Raw genomic sequence first — 15000 nt, 5'->3', positions numbered from 1 at the left:
AATTATTAATGGGGTACTACAGAGTTATCAATGTGTAGTAATAAGAACTATTAATGGGGTACTACAGAGTTATCAATGTGTAGTAATAAGTACTATTAAGGGGGTTCTACAGAGTTGTCACTGTGTAGTAATAAGTATTAATGGTGTACTACAGTGTTAGTGTACTACTATTGGGGTACTACAGAGTTATCAATGCATAGTAATAACAACTATTAATGGTATATTATCAAATACAGCTGGGTAACTACAGCAGAGCTAGTAAGGGAGATGGCTAGAAAGGTGCTTGGTATGACATCTGGACAGAGGAAGGACACCAAGGAGACATGGTGGTGGAATAAGGAAGTACAGGAGAGTATACAGAGAAAGAGGTTGGCAAAGAGATGAAGAAAGTAGACAGGAATATAAGGAGATGAGGTGCATGACAAAGAGAGAGGTGACGAAGGCTAAGGAAAAGGCATATGAAGAGTTGTATGAAAGGTTGGACACTAAGGAGGGAGAAAAGGACCTGTACTGTTTGGCTAGAGAGGGGGACCGAGCTAGGAAAGATGTGCAGCAGGTAAAGGTGATAAAGGATAGTGAGGGAAACATACTCACAAGCAAGGAGAGTGTGTTGAGGAGATGGAAAGAGTACTTTGAGGGGTTGATGAATGTGAGGGAGAGAAGGTTGGATGATGTGGGGATAGTGAATCATGAAATGCAGTGGATTAGCAAGGAGGAAGTAAGGACAGCTATGAAGAGGATGAAGAATGGAAAGCCTGTTGGTCCAGATGACATATCTGTGGAAGCATGGAGGTGTTTAGGTGAAATGGCAATGGAGTTTTTAAACAGGTTGTTTAATGAAACCTTGGAAAGTGAGAGGATGCCTGAAGAATGGAGAAAAAGTGTTTTGGTACCGATTTTTAAGAATAAGGGTGATGTGCATAGCTGTAGTAACTACAGAGGGATTAAATTGATCAGTCACAGCATGAAGTTATGGGAAAGAGTAGTGGAAGCTAGGTTAAGAAGGGAGGTGATAATTAGTGATCAGCAGTATGGTTTCATGCCGGGAAAGAGCACTACAGATGCAATGTTTGCTCTTAGAGTGTTGATGGAGAAGTACAGAGAAGGTCAGGAGTTGCATTGTGTTTTTGTAGACTTAGAGAAAGCATATGACAGGGTGCCTAGAGAGGAGTTGTGGTATTGTTTGAGGAAGTTGGGAGTATCAGAGAAGTATGTAAGAGTGGTACAGGATATGTATGAGGGTAGTGTGACAGCGGTGAGGTCTGAGGTGGGAGTGATGGATGCGTTTAAGGTCGAGGTAGGATTACATCAAGAATCAGCTCTGAGCCCTTTCTTATTTGCAATGGTGATGGACAGGTTGACAGACGAGATCAGACAGGAGTCTTCATGGGCTATGATGTTTGCAGATGACATTGTGATCTGTAGTGAGAGTAGGGAACAGGTGGAGGAGACCCTGGAGGGGTTGAGATATGCCCTAGAGAGAAGAGGAATGAAGGTCAGCTGGACTAAGACAGAATATATGTGTGTGAATGAGAGGGAGGATAGAGGAATGGTGAGGATGCAAGGAGTAGAGGTGGCGAAGGTGGATGAGTTTAAATACTTGGGATCAATAGTTCAGAGTAATGGTGAGTGTGAAGGAGAGGTGAAGAAGAGAGTACAGGCAGGATGGAGTGGGTGTAGAAGAGTGTCAGGAGTGATTTGTGACAGACGAGTACCAGTAAGAGTGAAAGGGAAGGTCTACAAGAGGGTAGTGAGACCAGCTATGTCATATGGGTTGGAGACAGTGGCATTGACAAAAAGGCAGGAGTTATAGCTGGATGTGGTAGAGTTAAAGATGTTAATATTTGCACTGGGTGTGACAAGGATGGGCAGGATTAGGAATCAGTATAGAGGGTCAGCTCAGGTTGGACGGTTTGGAGACAGTCAGAGAGGCAAGATTACATTGGTTTGGACATGTGCTGAGGAGGGATGCTGAGTATATTGGGAAAAAGATGCTAAGGATGAAGCTACCAGGTAACAGGAAAAGAGGAAGACCTAAGATAAGGTTTATGGATGTGGTGAGAGAGGACATGCAGGTGGTTGGTGTGACAGAGCAAGATGCAGAGGACAGGAAGAGATGGAAACAGATGATCCACTGTGGTGACCCCTAACGGGAACAACCGAAAGAAGATGATGAATGGTACATTACAGAGTTATTGATGTGTAGTAATAAGTACTATTAATGGGGATACTACAGAGTTATCAATGTGTAGTAATAAGTACTGTTAATGAGTTCTACAGAGTTGTCAATGTGTAGTAATAAACACTATTAGTGAAGTATTACAGAGTTATTAATCTGTAGTAATAAAAACTATTAATGGTGTACTACAGCATTATCAATGTTTAGTAATAAGTACTATTAATGGTACACTGCAGAGGGCGGCCGCAGTGGTGCAGCGGTTAGTGTTGCTGCCTCACAGCAAAAGGTTCTCCGGTTTGATCCTCGGCTGGGGTGCCTTCTGTGTGGAGTCTGCATGTCCTCCCTGTGGTCGCGTGGGTTTCCTCCGGGTACTCCGGTTTCCTCCCAAAGACATGCTGAAGGTGGATTGGACACTCTAAATTGGCCCTAGGTGTGAGTGTGTGCATGTGTGTGCCTTCTGTGGAAGGTTGGACGCCGAGCTGCCAACTCGACACTGTAAAACTCCACTGCCAATCATGAGTGGACAGGTGATCCGCTGTGGCGACCCCTAACCGGGAAAAGCCAAAAGAAGAAGAAGAAGAAGAATGGTACACTACAGAGTTATCAGTGTGCAGTAATAAGAACTATTAATGGGGTACTACAGAGTTATCAGTGTGTAGCAATAAGTATTACTAATGGGGTACTACAGAGTTAGCATTATGTAGTTATAAAAAAGGGAAAGGATTTTTCATAAAACTACTGGATAAGAGTGCCTTACGCAGCATTTCCTGACAAATCTACCACTGATACTTCATTTCAAATATGGACTTCACTACTGCTATAAATATGTTTTGTTTACTCGGACAGAAACATTGCCATTTAATGACATGATCAAATATCTATCAACTAGTATGTTATTTTTGGCACGTAGAGCAGACAGTTATTATTGTGGGTTATGGGGTGGGACTGCTAAGTTAAAAACTTGGCTTTGGATTCTAACTACTCTGAAATATCATTACTTAATCATTAATTAATTAATTAGTGTGTGTGTGTGTGTGTGTGTGTGTGTGTGTGTGTGTGTGTGTGTGTGTGTGTGTGTGTGTGTGTGTGTGTGTGTACATATATATATATATATATATATATGTGTGTGTGTGTGTGTGTGTGTGTGTGTGTGCATATACATATATATGTGTGTGTGTGTGTGTGTGTGTGTGTGTGTGTGTGTGTGTGTGTGTGTGTGTGTGTGTGTGTGTGTGTGTGTGTGTGTGTGTGTATGTTCATAAAGCACATTTCACAGTAAAGATGCAAATCATCCATGCACCACTGTTCCAGTCGCTATCATGGAACATGATCTGTTTAAGTGATACTGGATTAAAGCCTTTACTGTAATTTATGTAGCTATTAATATGAAAAGTAGAACAATATATATTGTTTGTTACTGCTATGTAAAACTTAGATCTGATGAAGCTCTGACAAGGGTGAAACCATTCCTCTCTTGCTTAACCTTCATAAATCATGGCTTAAATAAGCAATACTAACATGAATCCTGTTTACTTATTTTAATAAGAATGCAAAGTGATCTATGACAAATATCTTACATAACAGGTTTTGACAATGGTCTTTTTTAATCATTCATATGCCGACATCAAGAGTAATCATTCCTGTACTACTAGTTTTCCTCTTTTTTTGTTTTCTTCTTTAAGGAAAGTATGCACTACCTTTAAGGCTGGATAACTTGATTCGGTAAATGTCAAAGTCATGTTTGGTGAACATGGAAGGACGAACAACAGTTGGCTGATTCCTGTGTTGCTGAAAGTTAGGAGAGTGACAGTTGATATCAACAAATGCAACTGTGCATTCGCTGATATGGACTCAATGTTCTGCGTAGAGATTGCGGTGCAGTGTGGATTTGGAAATGTATCCCTTTCTTCACTGTAGTGCAATCTTGGAGTTGGAATATATAGTTTACAGGGGGGGGTGGGGGTGCAGGCCTGCTAAACCGTGAATACCAGTGTGGGTGTTTAACGTTTGCACCTACACTGAAGTCACGTTCGATATTCAACATAAATGTCGAATCTGCTGTATTTGTTCAACAGAGTCAGCATTTATGCCTAATTAATATGCAGGAAGTCATAGTTTCCGTTCGATGTTTTGTATTTAGTAAACCTATAGATATATATATATATATATATATATATATATATATATATATATATATATATATATATATATATATATATATATATACATGGATCTACTTCACATGGTCGACATTTCAGAATGTCCAAGACCATATGGCCAAGACCATATGATCGACATTTGAAATGTCGACCATGAAAAACACAACAAAAACTTTCCTTCATGCTCCTCAGCCCCCTACACCCCCCTGGAACTTAAACATACCAACTCCGAGATCACACTACAGTGCGGAAGATAGAAATCCATTCTGCATTGTACGGAGATGCTGGTTCCGCATGGTCGACATTTCAAATATCAATCATATGGTCTTGGCCATATGGTCTTCGACATTCTGAAATGTCAACCATGTGAAGGGGACCCATATATATATCTATATGTAAAATTCATGAATAATGCAGTTGCAGGCTGAGACTCCTTAAAATCAGGGAAAAAAAGAGCCAAGAACTATAGACACCTTCAAACTAATGAAGCACTTATAATTTTTATTTATTTATTTATTTATTTTACATTTGTTTACAACTTGTTTTATGGAGCAGAATTAAGGGTGAAAGCACTCATCTATTTAACATATTTTATTTTCAATAAAGAAGTATTGATTTCTTAACAAGTTAGAAGTTTCTCAAGAAGTACCACATATCCCTGTAGTTTAATGATTTTCATTACGTCTAAGAGACTTTGTTCACCCTAAGGCTGGAAAACTACTATATCTCACTATAAGGATCTGAGACTGATAGAGAGATAGATACATAGGTAGATACAAACACATCAACAAACGACATAATTTATGGCCAAGACTGCCGTTACAGTACAATATCAGGTAACCACACAATTAAACAGAAGAAGTCAACAGGAGACAATTACTTTACTTCCCTTTACCACAATGCTACACATATAATACTTTAAAGTTGTTATTCAAAGAAAGCAACCATGTGCCCAAGTCAGTTTTAACCATTTTTGTAAAGCATTTTGTTAATGAGTTGTAGTGTTTCTGCATAAGACAATCATTCCACGAAGGAAAAAAAAAAACTAATGGACTCAACATGTTTGGAAAGAAAAAAATAACACATTTCCTGTCTGTTTCATTACAACACCCTGTGGTACTTTCTGCCTAGTGTTTGCTGCTACCTACAGTCTGGTAGTATATATTATTCTCATAAACACCTGGAGGAAATAAATCAATATATTTTCATATTTCAAATTCTTGAAACTAGAACTTGCTTTAATGGCATGTTTCTAGCATACTGCTTTTTGCACTACCGCTGACTGATTCAAGCACTGTTGCTACCTAAACTTCAAACCCTACTATTTTACGGCATTGGAAATAGAACTACAAAATCTGTATTGCATTCATGCCCAAACTATGTGACTATCTCAGCAGAACTTACTATGCAAAAAGTAATGACTACAGTGCTATGTAATAAATACTTCTAGAATCAGTATCATTAAATACACTGTAAACTGAAGCACACTTTCATGGAGCCCCTGACAAAAAGGTCACTGAAGTGGTTGAAATCTACTTGATTATCAAAATACCATTAGTAGATAAAACATTCACTACTATATTAAACAAAGCTACTCATTAGCACTCTTCAAGAAAAATCTTGATAACTGGATGGGAAATAGGAAATTCACCCCAGGGATCACCTCTGTGTCTCTGCTCGATAGGGGCACAGGAAAATAATTTTCTTGGGTGGAGAAAGGCAGGGTACCTTTTTGGCTAGGCTTATATAGGCCCTAGGGCTAATAGCCTAGTACCTACCTATGGGCAACACTTATATAGGCTCTAGGGCCAATAGCCTAGTACCTACCTATGGACAACACTTATATAGGCCCTAGGGCCAATAGCCTAGTACCTACCTATGGACAACACTTATATAGGCCCTAGGGCCAATAGCCTAGTACCTACCTATGGACAACACTTATATAGGCCCTAGGGCCAATAGCCTAGTACCTACCTATGGACAGCATTTATATAGGCCCTAGGGCCGATAGCCTAGTACCTACCTATGGACAACACTTATATAGGCCCTAGGGCCAATAGCCTAGTACCTACGTATGGACAACACTTATATAGGACCTAGGGCCGATAGCCTAGTACCTATCTATTGACAACACTTATATAGGCCCTAGGGCCAATAGCCTAGTACCTACCTATGGACAACACTTATACAGGCCCTAGGGCCGATAGCCTAGTACCTACCTATGAACAACACTTATATAGGCCCTAGGGCCGATAGCCTAGTACCTACCTATGGACAACACTTATATAGGCCCTAGGGCCAGTAGCCTAGTACCTACCTATGACCCTATGATGTGACATGTAATCATACCTCTCAACTATCCCTATAGTTTTGTAGAAAAATTTTGCCTCACATTTTTACCCTGTCACTTGTAGAATATACTTGATTTTCTGGTAAATCACTCGGGACTGCAGTCAGTCAATAATGCATGACATTAAGAGCTTCATAATTCTTGTTGTTCAGAAAATTCAGGTTATGCAAAATATACTGTTCTGTTAACATTTTAAGTGAATTAGAGTACATTTGCTCCTGACTGGGATCTTTGTCCCTTCATTATTTTTTCACTTTCTCCAGAATTCTTGAGGAAAGAAGTTGAGAGGTATGCTTGTAACAGACATTACATTGGCTACAATGGAACACAGTCTATCAATGTCCACATGGATAGTAAATCCTTCATTACTATCCAGTAACTATAATTGTCTCACTTATGAAATAAGTTTCATACCACTTACCATGAAAGGTAAGCCTGCCAATGATTTGTAACTGTTTTGACAAATAACTAAACTGTTATTTTTTCTATCATTTCGTTCTACAATTCATTTAATAAATATTTGCTAAAGCAGCTGGCAGGCATATAAAACTGATTGCATTTGACAGTCAAAGTAAATTATGAAAATGAGAAGGCAAACTTAGACTGTCAGACGCACTGCATGCATTTAAAGTTGTGCATTACTCGTGAGTTTGAAATCATATCTGTAAGAAGTGAGCCAAAGAAGAATGCATTCTGTGTATATACATGCATTTCTCACATGATTAAAATCACCATCAGTCACTCTACTAAAATTACTCCACATATATTTTTCAGGTTTTTTTGTATGTTGTAGTGCGAACCCACCCTTGAGTATACAAATGAAATTAAACAGTAGAAGTGACTCAGTAAATAAGACAATGATGTATGCTCTTCCATTATGAACACCCAATTAAAAACATCTAATGTAATAATTTCAGTGAATGCAATGCGTCTTTTAACTCCATTCTTACAACATATACAACAGTAAAAGGGCTGATATGTCAGTGGGGATAGAAACACAGGACTCTGAAATACAAATCAGACAGTTCTAGATTTTCTTGGGGTGTGGGTCTGGTGTGCATGTCATAATCCTAGTTAGTGCCAGAGACCAATGTGTAAAGTGGCACAGAAATCTTTGACACAGTATGAAAAGATGACAAGAAGCAACTGTCAGAAAATAATGCAACTGCCAATGCAGTGTCTGTGGGCAAAGGTACTGCCCCCATCCCTATATCAGGGCTGTCTGACCTTATACACTCTCTCGAATAACCGCATCAGTTTTGTGGGAAGGACTCAACACCAACATCATGCTTATTCAGACCCAGTTCTTCCTGTCTTGGAGTGACCAACTCTGAACTGTTGCCTAGCAATTCCAGGATGAACCACCATATATACACTAAAGTTCTTCTGCCAACATGAAGAATCATTTGTACACTGTCTTTTGCTGGGGTTTAAAGTAACACTTTCTCAATTTTCTTTTCTTGTTTATCAGAAGTAATCCTTTTCCCTTCATTTTGAAAGTACAGAATGTTGCTATGGACAGAGTCATAGGACATATTTCTTGAAAGGTCTTGCTTGCACTGGTGCTGAGACTTTACAACTTTTACTTAACAGGTCAGGCACTCTTACAAGGATACCTGAAAAGCAGGATAAGGTAAGCGGGAGCAGTTTCTGTTGTCATTCAGCAGGTAACTGCAATGGAACATGAAAACAGCATTTAATGTTTATGATTTTATGAGAATAGTGAAATTATACTTCATTCTTTCTTTTTAAAATGAGTTTACTCTTAAGACCCAGAGCAATGTTTTTTTTTTTTTTTTACTGTGTAAAGGTTAACAGCCTTGTCAGTGGCTCAACAAGTAAATGCACCCCCCTTTGGTGCTGGAAGGATACAAAGCTGTAGGTTTTATTCTCACTCCAGGTGATTGGATTGCTGAGACTGTAGTGCAACATTATGGGAATGCTGCACTTTGGGGTGTATCGCCCATCGGATGACAGGTTAAAATAATATATTATCTGCTTGAGTTGCTGGTTGCTCAGGTGGATGTAAAGATCTCACAGAACCTCTTGAAAGGAATAGGTGACGTTCCTGAATACCCTGGAGAAATCCCCCCCTAGAACTAGAAGCAATTAACAAAAGAATAAATAACAAATCTGTTTTATTACTAATGCATTTACATCTGATATTAACAAACTTACCTGGGATTCCCATGTAAGCCATAACACCCTGCCACATTCAACTTTCATATTAACTCTAGGTAAAATACAATCACTAACCAATCAAAGTCTGGAGTAAGTTGCATTTTAAGTTACAACAGTGAGGGTTAAGACTAGAAGCCACTGATAACCTTTACTTTGAGTTTGATTCCCTTAACCACCAGTTGCATGGTGTGTTGCTCTAAGCACCCCACTTAACCAAAGTAGTATATTTTGTGCACCTAAAAAGGGGTGTGGGTTAAGTGGTCTTACCTCATAGCAAGGAACAAGTCAAGTTCATTTTATAAGTAAGCAGTATAGCTGTTGGGAAACTGTCCTACCTCTTAACTGCCCAGATTTTCACAGAATGTCCAGATTTTTGCCTCATATTTTTAACCTATGTGATTTTCTGTAACATCACTATATAATGACACACATTTGAGTTTCAGGCTTTATATTCTTTAGAACACGCATGCTAACACAAAACCTGTTATTATAGCAACTTTCTAGGTTTATAAAAGTATTAAAATATGTCCCTATTTTGGAGTCTTTGTCCCCCCTGTTCATTATTTTTGGCTTTATCCAGATTTCTTGCACTAATAGCTATGTACTGAATGAAGACAGTCCCTAATTTGGACAGCTGCACAATGAAAAAAAGAAAAACATGAACATGACAAATGACCTGAGATCTGAGGATGAAATTATTTCCCCAAGTTTCCTCTAACAGTTGCATAACAGAGACAGATGCAAAACACAGTTAATTTATGTATGTCTGAAATACCTTAATATGACATGGTATGAAATGAAAGAAACTATTTGTAGTATATTAAAGTGAACTTTTATTTTTGCAACAAAGTTAAGTCTTGTCCTTTGCATTGGTTGTATGCATGGTTTGACCACCAAAATTACTCAAATCCATAAAATGACCTACTTTTGAAAAGTGACCACCTTAACAGAGTGAATAAAGTCTGAGTTACAAATGTAGATATAATCATAAAATAGATCATTACTCAGTCATCATCATTACATGTTGCTATTTTGTAGTGCCATTATTTTAGTTTTTAATATTTTACTTTAGTAATTAGTTTGTTAAAACTGTTTCCTACCTCTCAACCCCCCATTGCAAGAAATCTGGACAAAACCTAAAATAATGGGAGGACAAAGGCTAAAAAATAAGGACAGATTTTAAAATTGCTAGAATAACATGATTTATGTTAGCATGCATTTTTCTGAATGATAGAGTCTGAAACTCACGTGCATGTCATGATTTAGTGACTTCAATCCTCAGTGATTTGCCAGAAAACAGCAAAGATTATGAGAAACAGATCAAAACTAGAAGACAACAATTTGGACATTCTTCGAAAATCTGAACAGTTGAGACGTACATCTGGAGCCAAAGCTTGGATGAATGAGTAACAAAGAAAGACCCTAATATTGTCACCAAATGTTTAAAAGGGTTGAAAGAATAATACATTTCGTGGACGTTATTTTTTTTTTCAAAAATGAATAATGTTCGTGTTTAACTAAATGTTCACACCTATGATGTCATAGAATCACAAAAAAATCTAAGAACAGAGGAGCAAAACACTGATTTCAAAATCAGGTACATCACTGAAACTCTTGGGAGCCGAACGTTGGAACCGTAACACAGATAAGGGGAGCCTCGGACTTGATGTATAAATTCACTTTAAAGGAAGAATATTTTGCCCGGGATAGCAAAATGACGCAAGCGATAGCATTATTTACTGACGGTATTTGTTTCTGTGCTTTGGTTGTTACTGGATAGTCTTCTCTCATGTCTTCCAACTCCATTTTTTCGGGTGTTCCGATTTCTGCCGCACTTGCCAAACAATAAAAATTAAACAGGGACAATACCCCCAAATCAGGGGTACTTCTTAAAGAGGACGCGAATTAGCGACCTAATAAAATATTTCTGTAACTTTACTGATTGAACATACCATCCTGGATTGCTTTTTTGCCTTTACCTTACACCACTTGAGTGCCACCGTAATCTGCAACTGACCCTGAAGAACACAAAATGGGGATAGAAAATGAGTGCAAATGCGATCAGTTCTGGTCAGGCAAAGAAGATATCCGTATCCAGAGTGATGCGAGTTCTTCTAACGCAGGAATTCTGTGAGCTACATCTTTTATTTCATAATTAGATATATACATACAACAGAAAAGGGGAGGTTGTGTTACATTAGGAGGAGAGATGACAACACTCTGAAAGTGCACAAGGCCAAAATTCCTGACTACAGCTCTGGATGAAAGAGGTGCGCCCAAGACAGCACCCGCATAAGCAGAAACTGCGTTGTTTCATAGGTACTACTAGGCTAACTGGCCTTGTGGGCTATTTTAAGCCTAGACAATTACCCCCTGTGAGAATCAAATCCTGCACCTTGCGTCTGTAAGGTAAACATCTTAACCATTACGCCAACCACCTAAGATGATTGTGCTGGTACAATGTTAAGTACAGCCTCTTTCAATTCAAGAAATAGAGCAGTAAGAATGTTGTTAAATTGTTTGGATGGTTTGGGGAAGCCCTCATACTATTCGGCACTCTATTTGTAACCTATCCCTGCAAACTTGAATGACTTGTCAATGTTTATAACAAGTATGTTAATATAAAGATATAAAAATAAAAGCTGCTACGTTTAATGCACATCTTTAATGACAAACAGCAGGGCACATCGTATATTGAACGCGTTTTCCCAGCAGTGCCTTAACAGCACTCATGTCATCCTAAGGTACAACACACGCAGTTGCATCTCCCATTTAGTCCTTTGCTATAAGGCAATTGCAAGTGTGTAATGTCTACAGTCGGACCTATCTTGTAATTCATAATGTCACATTCCTTCTTACACCTTATAGGCACTTCTATTTCTGCTCCAAAATGGCATTACGCATCGGTTTATCCAAACCCCGATATGGATTGCAGTCTTGTTTGTTCAATTTCCGAAATATATGCGCGCAAAGGATCCCCTATAAAAGGTACATATTCTAAATGGGATGAACCCAGATCATTAAATCTGATTCAAGGTTATACAACTAGCGCTTAGTTTCATTTAAATGGCCCCCGCTGAATGAAGCCATAATGTCTCCAACCTGCCTTTGCCACATTACCTCTCAGCTGTCCTCGAGTTTTACAGAATGTCCTGATTTCATCTCATATTTTTGCCTCTCCCTTGTAAAATATTTGATTTTCGGTTAACTCGCTGAGGATTACAGTCAGTGATATCAGGCACTTGAGTTTCATACGCCCTGTTGCTCAGGAAATCTGTTCATGCAAAGCTTTCTTGTATTAACTTTAATGGTTTAACAGTTTGTCTAATGCGGGACTTCGTCCACCCAGTATCCGTCATTCTTCAATAAAGAAATTGCATGCTGCAATGTTTTGCTTGTAACTTTTACAGTGATTCTGTCTCTTTTACTTTCGTGGTTGTTCTCTTGAGATATATTTTCTACCCTGTAGTACCTTTTGCAAAGCGTATCTGTACACTAATATGATTTTGACACTCAGATTTAGCATTGCTTCTCCTAGACTTGCCCATTTTCTTCAGAAAGTCAGATATCATTATAGACATATATGCATTAATAAATATATAAACCAAACCTATACAAAGACTCCATATAGGATCTATTATACGAAAATATTCTAGGGTAATAAATAATTATTGCATAAACAAATAAAGTGTTCCACATTTTGATCCTCCGTGATTATTTAAAAGATCGGTGCTATTAATTTCTACTGGTCCGGGGTTGAGAGGTCTGCAGTGGTTATTTATACTTGCCCCCACCCTGCAACTAAAGGTACTTCTGTAACCTATTTCGTCAGTGTTGTTTAACAAAAGTTGACACTAGACCCCGCGGCTATTGTACTGCAAAATATGTAGCAAAGTTAATAAAGTCGTACCATACAACCTGGATGACTTAACTGGTTTAGGAGGAGTAACTTAACCCAGGAAACGTAGTGGTCGGTAACTTCTGTGTCTGAAAGATCACAACACCAGGCCAACTAAAGAGAAAACACGAGTTTGGAACAATGGATGGGAAATCGTAAATTCACTCTTGGAGAGGCACCCATGTCTCTTATGGAGAGTAATAGTCTGTAATGCATTGGCACAAACCTAAGCCGTCCTCTAGCCCTTACGGGTCCCAAATCGGGTTAAACTCGGATAATAATGGCTAGGCTTGTAAGGGCTGTTAAACCGTTAGGCAAGTAATCTCCTATAAACCTATGAACTATTTATTTATTTAAGTTTGTTAATCTGGGTAGAGCACCGATCACAAATAAGTGATTCCAGTCTTACCCTGGGTTCACTTGTTAACTTTTATCAACTGTTGCAAACAAAATGAAAGTGCCAATGCACTACTGTTTGTCATGATATAGGACTCATTATGAAGACAAAAACCAACAACAAAATGTGATATATGGCACGAAACAAAACGGTGTGTGGCCGGATCACACCCTTCACTGTCCCAATGTTTTGCACAATGTCTTAATTTTTTTGTCACATTTTTGCCCTGTCCCTCGAAAATTTTTGATTTGTTGATAAATCACTGACTATTATATTACACCAAGATAATGGCTTGCTGGCTAGGCTTACTTAGGTACTTGGGCCGATAGCCTAGTACCTACCTATATGAACCTATTATAGTTATCGATCTGAAAATGCATGTTGATGCAACACCTGCTGTTCTATTTAACTTTTAAGTGAATTAAGAGTAATACTTAAAAACTGACCATTGATTTAGTTTTGACCCTTTACCCATAGCTTACCTTAGGCATAGGCCAACTAGGCGGCCGCCTAGGGCGCCACTCTGGCAGGGGCGCTTTTCCAGTATGTATTTGGTGTAGATAGACCAGGATGGAGACACCGGGTGGTGCGTGGGGAGCGCCATAGAGTCCTTTTGCCTAGGGCACCAGTTGACCTAAGGCCGCTCCTGCTCACTATTTTGGCATTAACCAGAATTCCTGAAGAAATTAAGATTAAGGGTGGTAGAAGAGTAAGTGGAAATAACAGGTCAGTAGTGACTTCATGGTGCTGAGTAGGGAGAGTACTGAAGAGAATGGCATCCTAAGGTACGCTGCATTTTTCTCTGTTATAAAAGGAAATCACGTAATTTACTTAGGATTTCCTTGCAGTCCTCTCCTCTTCTATAAACATAACCACACGCACTACAAAGAGCCTGCAACAAAAACTGAAGTTTCTTATCAGGCTCACGAGAGCCTCACCAAATCTCACCGCACAGCGCTCGCTGGCTGCGCCCACCTCGCGTGCCACGCTGCAGTGTTCTGCAAGTTCAGAACCCGGTGCAGAAAGTCTGGAGACCACAACATTTTATAGGCCGTTACTACGGAGGGAAACTGTTTTTACTGTGTAACAGGCAGCAGGCTTTGCAGCTTTTAAGGTGCAAGCCGTTTACTTCTCCTACGTACAGCAGTTCCGAGCTTTTTTATTCCTAAATGCGCTTAAATTTCCGCCATTCCGAGGAGCGCAGTTATCCTCCAGCTGTGATCAAGGGGACCGCTGCACGTGTTCTTGCTAAATTATCTCACATTCAAAACATCCCGGAGTCCTAGTATTAAATAAGATGGTTCCATTTGTACTAGCTGATTAAAAAAAACTCCTTACACCACTAAGCATCCTGGAATCTAGTGTGAGATGCATATCAGGAATGGATACAACCAACGTTCCTAATTGCAATAAATAAATAAATAAATGGAAAAAAAGAGTTTAGTTAAAATACACGTTTAACTGCTAGAAGGACAATGGCTGAAATATAGGGTTACCACCTGTCCCACTTTACAAGGGACAGTCCCTCTTTGGGCAGTTGTGTCCTGCAAACAAATTGAAAAAATGGCAAATGTCCTGAGATTTTAGGACAAAATTATTTCCTATATTTCATGCAACAGTTGCATAAAACAGTTATTCTGCATCTGAAACACCTAAACGTTATAAGAAACAGAATAAGCAACTAAAATGCTACAAGAATAAGCTTTTATTTAGGCAAAAAAAGTGAAGTTCTGCCCTTTGTACTGGTCGTAGGTATGTTTTACGCTGCAAAATCTGACGTTTGTACCAAAAATATCCCACTTTGGGCATTAGTAAAGGTGGCAATCCTACAGTGAA

General features: G+C 38.9%; 1 protein-coding gene across 2 annotated transcripts in view; it reads right to left on the bottom strand.

The window, feature by feature from the left end:
- PRRX1 (paired related homeobox 1) overlaps positions 1 to 15000 on the bottom strand; it is a 517861-nt gene that overhangs the window by 431515 nt on the left and 71346 nt on the right. The gene's annotated exons all lie outside the window — the stretch shown is intronic.

Source organism: Protopterus annectens, chromosome 10.part0 (genome assembly GCF_019279795.1).
Source record: "Protopterus annectens isolate FY-2018-M chromosome 10.part0, PAN1.0, whole genome shotgun sequence".
In the NCBI taxonomy this organism is placed as follows: domain Eukaryota; kingdom Metazoa; phylum Chordata; order Ceratodontiformes; family Protopteridae; genus Protopterus; species Protopterus annectens.
This window is presented reverse-complemented; position numbering and strand designations above follow the sequence as displayed.